The sequence below is a fragment of the Macaca thibetana genome, chromosome 11 (genome assembly GCF_024542745.1).
Source record: "Macaca thibetana thibetana isolate TM-01 chromosome 11, ASM2454274v1, whole genome shotgun sequence".
Classification (NCBI taxonomy): domain Eukaryota; kingdom Metazoa; phylum Chordata; class Mammalia; order Primates; family Cercopithecidae; genus Macaca; species Macaca thibetana.
In genome coordinates, this window is record NC_065588.1 from 19,740,702 (window position 1) to 19,755,207 (window position 14,506).

General features: G+C 38.6%; 1 protein-coding gene across 4 annotated transcripts in view; it reads left to right on the forward strand.

Annotated features, from left to right (window-relative positions):
- Nucleotides 1–14,506, forward strand: part of AEBP2 (AE binding protein 2) — a 255,197-nt gene that overhangs the window by 103,510 nt on the left and 137,181 nt on the right. The gene's annotated exons all lie outside the window — the stretch shown is intronic.

A 14,506-nucleotide genomic window follows, 5' to 3' on the forward strand; every position in this document is an offset into this window, starting at 1 on the left:
CATTTAGGCTAGGCCTGCAGTCAAATTCAAAGTACAACTGACAGAAATTTCTTGCGTATTTAAATTCCAGGCCTTGTGCTAGACATTAGGGTTATGGAAGTAAAGAAGACACACCATACTGCCTTCATTGGAGTTAATAGTCTTGTCAGGAAGACATACATATTGAAGTAATTAAAGTCGGGTGAGTATGAACAAAAGGGAAGTTAGCAAAAACAACTATGGAGTTACAAAGCAAGGACAATAACCTAGTCTCTGATGAAGGGATTAGCCAGGCGGAAAAACAGTGTGTGCGAAAGATGGGAGTGACCATGGCAAGAGTGAGAGTGGCACAAAGCCTGGCTGGAAAGTTAGGTGCTAGATCATGCAGGGCCTTAGAGGTCACAGGATTTCAGCCTGAGACAGCCATTGCAGGGCATTTAGTATGGTGGGGCATGATCAGATGTTACTTTATAATGTTATGAGAATAGATAGGAGGAAGTGTGTGGATACAAGGAGGCCTGTGGGATGGCCATTGCCATGGGCCAAGTGAAGGAAGATGTTAACTTAGACTGGTAGCAGTAATGATGAAAAGAAATGAATGGATTTAGGAAATACTTGGGAAATATATCACTAGGATTAGGTGAGGTTTCTGGCTTGAGCAACTGCATGACTTGGTCCCATTGTGTTGAGATAGGGAAGCAAGCTCTGGAGGACTAATCCCTAGGTTTGGCCTACATTGATTGTTTGTAAACAGCGACCAAGAGACAGACTAGTTGGAGGATTTTTTCCATTGTCCCTTTGTTCTCTACTTAAGGCAGAGAACCTTAATCACCAAGCAGATATTACCTGACCTGCTTTTCAGCTCTCTGACAAAGATGTATGTGAATTACAGAGTGGGTGTTTTTTTTTGTCCCATTTGTTTTTTCTTTCTCTCTGACTCACTTCCCCTCATTATAAAAAAAAAATTTGATTGATACTTAATAATTGTACATATTTGTGAGGTATAATGTGATGTTTGATATATGTATACATTGTGTCATGAACAAATCAGGGTAATTAGCATATCCCTCATCTTAAACATTTATTTCTTTGTAAACATTTGAATAGCTGTCTTCTAGCTGTTTTGAAATATATCATGCGCCGGGCGCGGTGGCTCACGCCTGTAATCCCAGCACTTTGGGAGGCCGAGATGGGCGGATCACGAGGTCAGGAGATCGAGAGACGATCCCGGCTAACACGGTGAAACCCCGTCTCTACTAAAAAGTACAAAAAAACTAGCCGGGCAAGGTGGCGGGCGCCTGTAGTCCCAGCTACTCAGGAGGCTGAGGCAGGAGAATGGCGTAAACCCGGGAGGCGGAGCTTGCAGTGAGCTGAGATCCGGCCACTGCATTCCAGCCTGGGTGACAGAGCGAGACTCCGTCTCAAAAAAAAAAAAAAAAAAAAGAAATATATCATGCATTATTGTTAACTCTAGTTATTCTACCGTGCAATAAAACTCCAGAACTTATTCCTCCTCTCTTACTATAGCTTTATACCAGTGGACTAACCTTCCCCGTGCCTCCGTAGCTTCTGGTAACCACTATTCTACTCTGTACTTCTGTGAGAACAACTTCTAAGATTCCACACATGAGTGAGATCATACAGTATTTGCCTTTCTGTGCCTGACTTATTTCACTTAATGTAGTGTCCTCCAGATTCATTCCTCTTGTCACAAATGACAAGATTTCATTCATTTTTTTTATTACTGAATTGTATCCCATTGTTATTTTCTTCATCCATTTATCCCTTAATAGACATTTAGTCCTGATTTAATATCTTGGCTATTGTGAATAGTGCTGCAGTAAACATAGGAATGCAGATATTTGCATACTAATTTCATTTCCTTTGGCTATTTACCCAATAGTGGGATTGCTGGATCATGTGGTAATTCTAAGTTTTTGAAGAATCTTCATCTTGTTTTCCATAATGGCTGTATTAATTGACATTCCCACTAGCAGGTGTAAGTGTTCCCTTTCTTCATGTCCTCACCAGCACTTGTTATAGTTCATCTTTTTGATAGTAGCTGTTCTAACTGGAGTGAGGTAATATCTCAGTTGTAGTTTTGATTTGCATTTCCCTGGTGATTAGCAATATGAGCATTTTTTCACATATCTGTTGGCCATTTATATATCTTTTAAGAAAAGTCTATTCAGGTCTTCTGCCCAATTTTAAATCAGGTTATATATTTTTTGTTGCTGAGATGTTTGAGTTCCTTATATATTTTGAATAATTAACCCCTTATCAGGTGTATGGTTTGCCAATATATTCTCCCATACTGTAGGTTGCCCCTTTACTCTGTTGATTCCTTCCTTTACTGTATAGAAACTTTTTAGTTTGATGTAATCCCACTTATCTATATTTGCTTTTGTTACCTATGCCTTTGAGGTTTTATTTAAAAAAATCTTTTTTGCAAATGGACTAAAAAATAAAAATAAAAATAAACCCTTGCCTTGGTCAATGTGATAGAGCTTTCCCTTTATGTTTTCTTCTAGTAGTTTTATTGTTTTAGGTCTTACATTTATGTCTTAAATCCATTTTGAGTTAATGTTTTTTTTTTGAGATGACGTCTCGCTCTGTCGCCCAGGCTGGAAGATCTGGGCTCACTGCAAGTTCCGCCTTCTGGGTTCACGCCATTTTTCTGCCTCAGCCTCCTGAGTAGCTGGTACTACAGGCACCTGCCACCACGCCTGGCTAACTTTTTTGTATTTTTAGTAGAGACAGGGTTTCACTGTGTTAGCCAGGATGGTCTCGATCTCCTGACCTTGTGATCCACCCGCCTCGGCCTCCCAAAGTGCTGGGATTACAGGCGTGAGCCACCGCACCCAAAGGAGTTAATGTTTTTTAGTATGGTGAGAGATTGGGGTCTAATTCCATTCTTCTGCGTGCCCTCCCACATATTTTGTTGAATAATATGAGTGTTAGTTGTAGATATCCCTCCTAAATGCTCCAGTTTGTATCTTGTAAGATACAGTTATCACATTCACAAAATTTAATGTGAATACCACACATATCTAGTGAGTAGCTCATGTTCAAATTTCCCTTTCTCATCCTAATGACCTTTATAGCTGTTTCCCCCTTTATTTTTTTGAGACAGGGTCTCACTGTGTCATGATCTTGGCTCACTGTAACCTCCACCTCCTAGGTTCCACTGATTCTTGTGGCTCAGTCTCCCAAGTAGCTGGGACTACAGGTGCGTGCCACCACTCTCAGCTAATTTTTGTATTTTCAATAGAGAAGGGTTTCACCATGTTGCCCAGGCTGGTCTTGAACTGACCTCAAGTGATCCGTCCACCTTGGCCTCCCAGAGTTCTGGGATTATAGGCATGAGCCATTGCCTCTGGCTTATAGCTGTTTACAAAATGAGGACCCAATCAAGGAGGAAGTGGTATATTTACTTACTGTATCTCTTTAAATCTCTTTTGATTTATCTAGGACAGTTCCTTAAACTAATTATTTGTCTTTTATGACATTGATAGTTTTTGAAGTATCCAGGCCAGTTGTTTTACAGAATATCCCTCAATTTAGTTTTGTCCAACAGCTTTCTCATGATTCAGCTAGTAGTACATAGGCGATACTTTAGCCATTTCGGTGTAATGCAAGAAGAGGCACATGATATCAAGTTTGCCCAGTTATTGTTGGTGCTAGTTTGACGATTTGGTAAGCTGTTTTCTGCCATGATTCTCTACATCCTGTTCTCCATCAAACTTAAATCCAATGGTTTTAGTATCCATTGATAATTATAGCCTGAATCAGTTATTATTTTTGTGATTATAAATGGTGATTTTCTATCATCTTTCTATACTTACTTGTTGGCGTGCTTTCATCTTCCTTTCCCCCTTTCTGACATATCCCCATTAATTTTTTGAGCACTTCCTTTGTGGCACAAGTTTTTCTAGGCTTACTGTCTACTTTCCCTCTTCATTTTTATGCTTTCTCTGATGATTTCCAAGGAGGAGTCTTGACGACTTCTTAAGTGAGAAGAGTATTTAGAAGCCAGTGTTTAGGTCTGGGTGTAGAACATTTCCATCATTCCAAAAAGTGTTCTTATCTCCCAGTCTATCCCTCACCCCTCATCCCCAACAACATCTTATCTCCTGTCACCATAAACTCATTTCTAGAGTTTTGTGTAATTGGGATCAGGTATTGTGTACTCTTTTGTGTCAGACTTCTTTTGTTCAGCATGTTCTGATATTCATCTATGTTGTTTTCATCAATATTGCTGCATAGTATTCTGTTTGGATAAACACAATTCACATGTAGTGGACATTTGGGTTTTCAGTTTTTGGCTATTATGAATAAAGCTACCATGAACATTTGTGTATAAGTCTTTGTGTGGACATATGTTTTCATTTCTGTGGGGTAAATACGTGTGGAATTGCTGGGTCATATGGTTAGTGTAAGTATTTTGTTGTTATTGTTTATTTGTTTGTTTGTTTTTGAGATAAGGTCTTGCTCTGTCACCCAGGCTGGAGTAAAGTGGTGCAATCCTAGCTCACTGCAGACTTGAACTCCGGGGCTCGCTCAATCCTTCCGCCTTAGTTCACTGTGTAGCGGGGCCAACAGGCATATGCCACTATGCCTGGCTAAGCAAAAAGAAATTTTATTTTTGCAAATACGGAGTCTCACTATGTTACTTTGGCTGGTCTTGAACTCCTGGGCTCAAGTGATTCTCCTGCTTTGGCCTCCCAAAGTGTTGGGATTACAGGCATGAGCCACCATGTCTGGCTGGCCTGCATTTTTTATTTAACCATTCTAACTGTGTATTGTTGTCTCATTGTGAATTTATTTTGTATTTCCCCAATGACTAATGAGGTAGTGCATCTTTTTACATGTTCATTGGCCATTAGCATGTCTTTCTGAAGTTGACGTTCAAATCTTTTGCTGTTTTAAAATTAGCTTTTAAAAAGTTATATTGTAAAAGTTTACTGCATGTATTCTGGATACACTTTCTTTTTGGTCAGATCTATCTATATATCTGTTTGTCTGTCGGTCTGTCTGTCTTATCTGTCTGTCTGTCTTTATCTATCTATCTATCTTGAGTTTGGTTTTTCATTTTCTTTACAGTGTCTTGAAAGGCAGAACTTTTCAATTCTTTTGAAGTCTGGCTTTTTCTTCATGATTTGTATTTTTTGTGTCTTGTCTAAAAATATTTTTGCCTACCTCAGCATCATAAAGATTTTCTTTTATATTTTCTTGTAAAGTTTTATAATTTTCAGCTTTTGTATTTAGGTCTTTGATCCATTTCAAGTTAACTTTTGTGTGTGGCATAAGGTAAAGATTGAAGTTTCTACATTCTTTTCTTTTTTTTCTTTTTGAAACCAGGTATCACTTTGTTGCCCAGGCTGTAGGGCAGTGGTGCAATCATGGCTTACTGTAGCTTCTACTTCCTGGGCTTAGGCGGTCCTCTTGCTTCAGCCTTTTGAGTAGCTGGGACTACAGGTGTGCGCCACTACACCTGGCTAATTTAAAAAAATTATTTGTAGAGACAGGATTCCCCTGTTGTGCCCAGGCTGGTCTTGAACTCCTGGGCTCAAGCAGTCCTCCCGTGTTGGTCTCCCAGAGTCCTAAAGTGCTGGGATTACATGCATGAGCCACCATGCCCAGCCTTTAAATTTTATTTTTATTTTTATTTTTTGGTTTATTTTTTCTATTTGTCTACCCAATTGTTCTAGCACCATTAGTTGTAAAGGCTATCCTTTCTCCATTGAATTACCTTAACACCTTTGTCAAAAATCAATTGATCATATATTCGGATGCTTCTTGACATGATGGGGTTATTTTCCATTGTAGGTTGAAAATATTGTGAATTGAAAATGCATTTAATACACCTAACTTGCTGCACATCAGAGTTTAGCCTAGCCTACCTTAAATATGCTTAGGACACTTATAGTAGCCTACAGTTGGGCAAAATTATCTAACGCAAAGCCTATTTTATAATAAGGTTTTGAGTATCTTGTGTCATTTGTTGAATACTATACTAAAAGTGAAAAACAGAATGGCTGTATGGATGCTCAAAGTACAGTTTCTCCAAAATGTGTATAGATTTTGCACCATCATAAATGTGAAAAATTGTAAGTTGAACCAGTGTAAGTTGGGGACCATCTGTATGTGGATCTCTTTCTGTATAGTCTATTCTGTTCAGTGATCTCCATGCCTATCTCTTTTCCAATACTGCAGGTTTTGGTTACTGAAATTTTCAAGTAAGTCCTGAAATCAGGTGATAAGTCCTCCAACTTTGTTACTCTTGTTTAAAGATTGTTTTTGGCTCTTGTTCCTTTGCATTTCCATATACATTTTAGAATCAGCTTGTCAGTTTCTATAAATAGACACTGAGAGTTGGATTGAAGTTGTCCTGAATCTGTAGGTTAATTTGGAGAAAGTTGTCAGTTAACGCTATTGGCTTCCAATCCATGTATATACCATATCTCTCCATTTATTTAGGTGTTTTAAAATTTCTCTCAGCTCTACTTTATAGTTTCTTCTGACAGATCATGCAAGTATTTGGCTAAATGTATCCCTAGGCATTTCCTAGTGCTATTGTTAGTGATATTTTAAAAAATTCACTAAAATTTTAAAATTTTTAAAAATATTTTTAAAAATTCTGGCCAGCTGTGGTGGCTCATGCCTGTAATCCCAGCACTTTGCGAGGCTGAGGTGGGAGAATTGCTTGAGCTCTGGAGTTCGAGACCAGCCTAGACAACATGGTGAGACCCCATTTCTACAAAAAAATACAAAAATTCGTCAGGTGCAGTGGCTCACCTGTTATCTCAGCACTTTGGGAGGCTGAGGCAGGTGGATCACGAGGTCAGGAGATTGAGACCATCCTGGCTAACACGGTGAAACCCATCTCTACTAAAAATACAAAAAAATTAGCCAGGCATGGTGGCAGGCGCCTGTAGTCCCAGCTACTTGGGAGGCTGAGGCAGGAGAATCGCTTGAACTGGAGAGGCAGAGGTTGCAGTGAGGTGAAATCGCACCACTGCACTCCAGGTTGGGCGACAGAGCAAGACTCCGTCTCCAAAAAAAAAAAAAAAAAAAAAAAAATGCTGAGTGTGGTGGCGTGAGCCTGTAGTTCCAGCTACTCAGAGGCTGAGGTGGGAGGATTGCTTGAGTCTGGGAGGCAGAGGTTGCTGTGAGCCGAGATTGCACCACTGCACTCCACCATGAGTGAGAACTTGTCTCAAAAAAAAAATAAAATAAAATAAAAAAAATTCAGTTTCCAGTTGTGTGGGTTTTAAAAGAACCTACTTTTATTTAATTTGGAATATATAAAATTTAACATTGTTCAGTCAAAACTAATATTTTAAAAAGTAGTAATTGGTCCCATTTCATTCTTTTTCTTTCTACCTCTTTCCCATCCATTGCCTATATGTAATAATCTTTGAAGGTAGACTTACTTTGAAAGTTTAAACACACTAGAAACTCTTGGTCTCGCATGGCTCACTTGATTTTGAAGGGTAGACAGTTTGGACTCAACATGTAGCTCTTTGGAAAAAAAAGCATTGGGAGGGTTTGGTACCTTTTCTGTCTCCTTTGAGGTAGAGGTGATGACCCAATATGACAGGTTCAAATAATAGGCTTTTAAAAGTATACATATACATATACAGGAGGTGAGCATAATTTCTGGACAGAGAGATTTCTTACAGGAGTTTTGGATGCATTTTATGTTTTCGTCTTTGTGGCAAATATATATATAATATAAATTGTATATTATATATAATAGATTTTTATATATAGATTTATAAATTTTTATATATAAATTTATAAATTTGCTATATAATATACAATTATATTTATGTAACTATAAATTATATATATTATATATTATATAATAAAATATACAATTATATAATTTTATAATATAATATATAATTATATACATCATATATTATATATTATAATTATATTATATATTTATTATATTTTATTATATAATAAACAATAATATAATTATTTAATTAAATAAATAATTAATAAAATAAATAATAAATAATAAAATAAATAATAAAATATATTATAAAATATATAATTATATAATATATAATTTAATTCTCACAAAATATATAATTATATAATTTATAATATATAATTATATAAAATATATAACATATAATTTATTATATATTATATATTTTTAGTATTTTATATATCTATTTTGTATATTATATATTATGTATAATTTTTATATAATATATAATATATAAATAACATACAAATATATAATATATGATATATATATTATATATTATATATATAATATATGATATATATATATGTGAAGACATACTTGCTTCCTTTTCACCTTCCACCATGATTGTAAGTTTCCTGAGGCTTTCTAGCCATGCTTCCTGTACAGCCTGTGGAACTGAGTCAATTAAACGTCTTTTCTTCATAAATTACCCAGTCTCAGTTAGTTCTTTATAGCAATGTGAGAGTGGACTAATACAGTCAGCAAAATATGAGTGGAGGGACATATACTTTCAGATGGAAACATTTAAGAACTGGTGGAAATTTTTCCTTTCTTTCACTACATCTCATTTTCACTGCTGCTATGACTAATACTATTCCAAATGGCAGAGACTCTGTCAGCCTGGGGTCCTAATTGAGGAGACATGGAACAGAGGCCTCAGTAGCATGCAATGGATATATAAGTTGAGTAAGAAATAAATCCTATTGTCTTAAGCAATTGACAGTTAAGGGTTATTTGTTGCTGTAGCATAACCTAAAGAAAAATTGAACCAAGAATCTCAGAACAGTGGTATGGAGATCTTGAGTTCAGTTTTGGATAGTAACCATTAAGTAGCAACAGTCTGTCTAACAGGTGAAAATTGTATGTATTTAAAATATAGGTTTATTATTCGTGAAATATAAATGAGCCTAAAGTTTAGTTTCTCATGCTGGTAAGGAGTGAATGGAGAGGAAAAGATTGAGATGGAGTCTCTCTCTCTGTCACCCAGGCTGGAGTGCAGTGACACGATCTTGGCTCAGTGCAACCTCTGCCTCCTGGGTTCAAGCGATTCTCTTGCCTCAACCTCCTGAGTAGCTGGGGACTACAGGTGTGCACCACCACGCCAGCTAATTTTTTATATTTTTTTAGTAGAGACAGGGTTTTACTTTATCGGCCAGGTTGGTCTCGAACTCCTGACCTCAAGTGGTCCACCCGCCTTGGCCTCCCAAAGTGCTGGGATTACAGGCATGAGCTACCACATCTGGCCAGAAATTCTTGGTGAATTCACTTTTCTCTTAGAAATTGGAGATGAGGTCATCTACTGAGATTGAAGATGGAGGTGAAGTGGAAATAGCTTTTTCAAAACCCATCCATCCTCATCCTCAAAACCTCTTCAAATTAAAAAAAAGAAAAAACACAAACGTATTTGACAAAGGCAATGAACATATTCTCAAACTTACGTAAAGTACAAATGAAAATGCCTTTCAAAGGCATTATTTTAGTTGGTCTGTAACATACAATCTCTGTACAAATTGTGTGATTCCTGTGCAAACTCTGCTCAAGATAATTCTTTTAGCCTCTCCATCATTCACATTGGTGGTCCTAAGTCCCTCTTATGACAACATTTCTGAGCTATTACTAGTGGAGAAGGTGTGAAGATTTGGAGAGATTGCGAGTGAGCGCTAACCAGGAAAAGCCAGGGTTCTCCTCACACACACAAGGCTTCTCAGCCCTTTCCTTTAAAGTTCTCTCCCTAGAAGTTTTTACAAGGTTGCCCATGTTGATAAGAAAAGTCACTCTCAGAAACATCTTTTTATTCCTGGTTAATCAAAGCTGCCCTCTCTCGGCATAAAAATTTGTGGTTTTTAAGTGCCTATGTTTTCTTCCTTTCTTTCTTCTCTTTTCACAGTTGAACGTATTTCATTTTTTTTAAATTTGGTTTTTTATCTCCTGCCTCAGTGGTTATTTCTTTAGAAATACACGATGGCCCACTTTCTGCTAACTAAATGGATCTTATGTGTCTATTAAGGAAGTGAACATAGAAGGAGAATTTTGGCTCCAGCAATATGACAAATTAGGCCATCCTGCATGTCCTTCTTAGCATAAGTTGATGTTGCCCTGGAGAATGACAGTGGTGATGGTTTCCGTGGCTGTGTGTATGCTTGTCTGTGTGTTTGTGTGGGGGTGGAGTGTGATGGGATGGTGAGTCAGTCTTGATGATTTGAACAGAAGTCTTATCTTAGTTTCTTTTTTCTCTTTCTTTTCTTTTCTTTTCTTTCTTTTTTTTTGAGACAGTCTTGCCCTGTAGCCCAGGCTGGAGTGCAGTGGCATGATCTCAGCTCACGGCAACTTCCGCCTCCCGGGTTCAAGCAGTTCTCCTGTCTCAACCTCCTGAGTAGCTGGGATTATAGACACACGCCACCACGCCCAGCTAATTTTTGTATTTTTAGTAGAGACAGGGTTTCACCACGTTGTCCAGGCTGGTCTTGAACTCCCGACCTCATGATCCGCCTGTCTTGGACTTCCAAAGTGCTGGGATTACAGGCGTGAGCCACCGCGCCTGGCCAGAAGTCTTAGTTTCTACCATCCTTTGAGGGCATAGGAGATCAAGAAAGCCTAGATGAGTTTGGGAATTAGAAATGAGACCCTTGCATCCAGGTAGAACTCCTGAAGGGAGTTGGATAAGTCTCATAGGATTAATTCAGTCAGCTTACATGTGGCATGAATGGGAAGAATGAATACAAATAGGCATGGAGAGCCACGATGGAGAGGGAATGAAAACGAGTTAATGTTTATATTGAACTAGTATGTGACCATATGTTTGTGGAAATAGTTTTTGGTTTATGGAGAAATTTTTCTGTAAAGAGATGTTGGAAATACCTCTGTCACAGCTGTGAATTATTAAGGAAATTAAGAAAATAAGTAACTGACATTTAAAATTTTAATTTTGCTGCTTTGTTTCTACCTAGGAAGCAGAATGCATCTCCTGTTACCGTTCTTATCCCTAAGGAAGGGCACAGCATTGTGTCTTAAAGGTTTGAGTAGTTGTACAACCTGTTTTTACCTCAGTCCCAATGGAAAAAGTGTTGGGTTTTGTATTTCAAGCCCACTGATGTAGTCCAAAGTGATGACTCAGAGAATAAGAGGATGGAGGCAGGGCTGGTTGAAGGCTTATTCTAGGAAGACACTCCCTTGATGTTGGGAAGGGTGGTGAAAACCTGTAACCATTGGCCTGCGGCCCCCATGATTGTGTGTGTAAGAATGACTGTAGGAAGCCTGTGGAGGCTAGACATGGAGGGCCTTGGTTTTGAGGATGTTTCTGAATATCTCTCTATAGAGCCTGAGAGAAGAGGAAAGGACAGCTGGGACTACATCTCAGAGGCCCCTGACGTGATGGTGGGCAGTGCTTGTAGTATCTTCAGGTGCAGAAGAAGCAGTGGTAACCATGACAAGCACCACAGTCCCCTATTTTCCAAGCATGATGAACTCCCCGAATTCTTATATGATCCTGGACAAACAGATGGGATGACCTTACTCCAAATAACAAGAGGGAGAACCCCTCCTTCTACACCATGTTAAACTGAGTTTTCCATTGACCCTACTAGCTAAGGGTTGGGACCAAAGTTAATTTGACTAATAAAAATACAGAAATGAAACATTGTCTTATTACCAAATATCATGAAGCAAATTCATACCTACTCACCTTTTTATAATTAAAACCTACGGGAGTCAAATGAAAACTGCTTTGCAAATGATGCTTTGCAAAGCACTTTGCTTTTGAAGTGTTTTTTTAAATGATTAATTTCTCTCATTCCTTCTCTAATTAAGAAAAAAAATCCCACCCTCAAATATATAACATGTTCATTAATTTTCAGCCTTATAGTGAAACCAGATTATTCTGGTCTCTTTTTGGAAATATATCTTTTTTTTTTTTTTTTGAGATAGAATCTCACTTTGTCGCCCAGGCTGGAGTGCGGTGGCACTGTCTCAGTGTGCTGCAGCCTCTGCCTTCTGGGTTCAAGCAATCATCCCGCCTCAGCCCCCCAAGTAGCTGGGATTACAAGTGCGCGCCACCATGCCTGGCTCATTTTGGTATTTTTAGTAGAGACGGGGTTTCATCATGTTGGCCAGGCTGGTCTCAAACTCCTGTCCTCATGTGATTCGTCCACCTCAGCCTCCCAAAGTGTTGGGATTACAGGCGTTAGCCACCGCGCCAGGCCAGAAATCCAACTTTTGATAGAGGGGCTGTCTGTCATATTCATTTGCCAGGTGATGGCAAGTGTTCCTGGCTGAATGATGCCTGCCAGAAATGTATTTAGGTATTTATTTGTTTACTTATTTGCACTTTTATAGCACTTGTTACACTCCTTATAAAGTTGAAAATCTTCATCTATCTGGGCTTATGGGTTATGTGGGGATTCTTGCTTCCTCCTTTTGTCCTCCCTATATGAGTATTTAGCTAGTGGAGAGAAGCCATATTGGATTTGTTTCTGTTCTTCCAGCATTTTCTACCCTTCTGCTTTTTTTAAAAAAATTTTTAAGAAAATACAATGATATTTGTTGATGGTAAATACATTGTTATGCTTCTGCAGCTTTGAGCATGCTCTTCCTTCTGCCACTCTCCACAGCCTTTCCTTCTGGAAACATGGCCTTGGTCATTCATCCTTCTGATCTTGGCTTGAGTGTCGCTTCTTCAGAACAGCCTTCCTTGGTGCCCTTTTGTCTGGGTTAGTCCCCCTGTTTTAGGTTAATGTCTTGTGGCACCCAAGTAGCATATTTGTTTCTATCTGTGTCAGCAGTCTGAGTGGAAGAGAAAGCCCCCCTGGGCAGAAACGTACAACCATGGCTCTTTCCGGGCAATGTGGAGGACGCTGGGCTTTGGGCCAACATCCTGGCATGGCACAGTGAGCACGGCCTCTTCCCTAGACTGTAAGTTCCATGAAGCCAAGGGCCTATTTCTCTTGTCCTCCCCTCCCCTTTCCAGTGTTTGTGTTGTCTGGCACTCAGTTGGCATAAAACAAACTGAAGTGAAGTTGCCAATAAATGTTATTTTCACCGGTATTCTTGCCTTTTATTATGGAGACCTTCAAAACTCAGTTTTCAGTTACCACAATGGCAGATAGTTTTTGACCCATAAGACAAAGGTGGAGATGGGTGTGACCTGGGCCTTGTTCACAAGCGTGGGTTGTGATTTGATTCTGAGCTCATTGCAGGTGGTAAGTTCATTGATGAGGTTATTGGAGCTCAACTCCCTGATCACTTAAGCAAAGATAACACTGTTGAGAATCTGTTATTAGTTGCTGTGGTGAGAAAAACCAATCGTGTCTAACCGGTGTTCTGGTTTTACTAGGGCAGAATATATTTTGGTGTCTCCTGAGTATCTGAAGAACTGGTCTATTTCTAGATAATGGGATCATCTAGGAATTTAGTCAAAGTATGGTCAGCATGGTCTGGGAGCTTATTAGAAATGCAGAATCTCAGACCCCACCTCAGACTTCCTGACCCAGAATATGCTTTGTGTTTGTTTGTTTTTGGTTTTAGACAGGGACTAACTCTGTTGCCTAGGCTGGAGTGCAATGGCACGATCATCACTCACTTCAGCCTCAATCTCCCAGGCTTAAGCGATACTCCCACCTCAGCCTCCTGAATAGCTGGGACTACAGGCATGCCCTACTGCGACCAGTTAATTTTTTAAAAAGTTTTTAGTAGAGATGAGATCTTCCTATGTTGCCTAGGCGAATTCCTGGCCTCAAGTGCTCCTCCCACCTTGCCCACAGAATGTGCATTTTAACAAGATTTCCAAGTGATTAATGTGTCCCTTAAAGTTTTTAGTATATTGATTATATTTCACAGGCAATTGAGGGTCCCCAAGGAGAAATGTTTGTAAACATTCCTTCATTCATCCACAAAGCAAATATATTTTAAGCATGTAATTTTTATTAGGCATTAGTAGTACTGGTCATAATAATAACAAGAATAATACAATGAGAGTAATATAATGAGCCAGGCATTTTACGCAGTATATTATTTCTAATTGTCACACCAACCTTGAAAGGAAGATGATATTAATTTTATTTTACGGTGAAGTTCCTGGGGGTTAAGTATGCATGCCCATAACTCAGCAAGTGCATGACGGAGCCATGATTTCAGCCCAGTCCCATCTCACATAACCCCTGTCTTTCTACCAGTTCTGTCCTAGAAACAGAGGTTGTAAGATCTTATGCGGTGAATTCCTTCATAAGCACACAGCTCATTTTTGGTATGTGTGTATGTGTGTATATATATATACACACACACACATATATATATACACACACACACACACAAAAAGATGAAATATGATCTGTTTACTTATGTTCCGGGCTAAGGCTTCAAATAGAAAGGAAGTAGAGAGGAGAAAACAGAAACTCCTATGTAAAAATGTTAACACTTCTGTGTCCACATCAAGTGTAATAAATAGCACAAAATACCCATTTGCCTCACAATCTTTTTGTGGAGGAGTAAATTATTTCAAAACATTGCATCTGAAAAGTCCCTAGA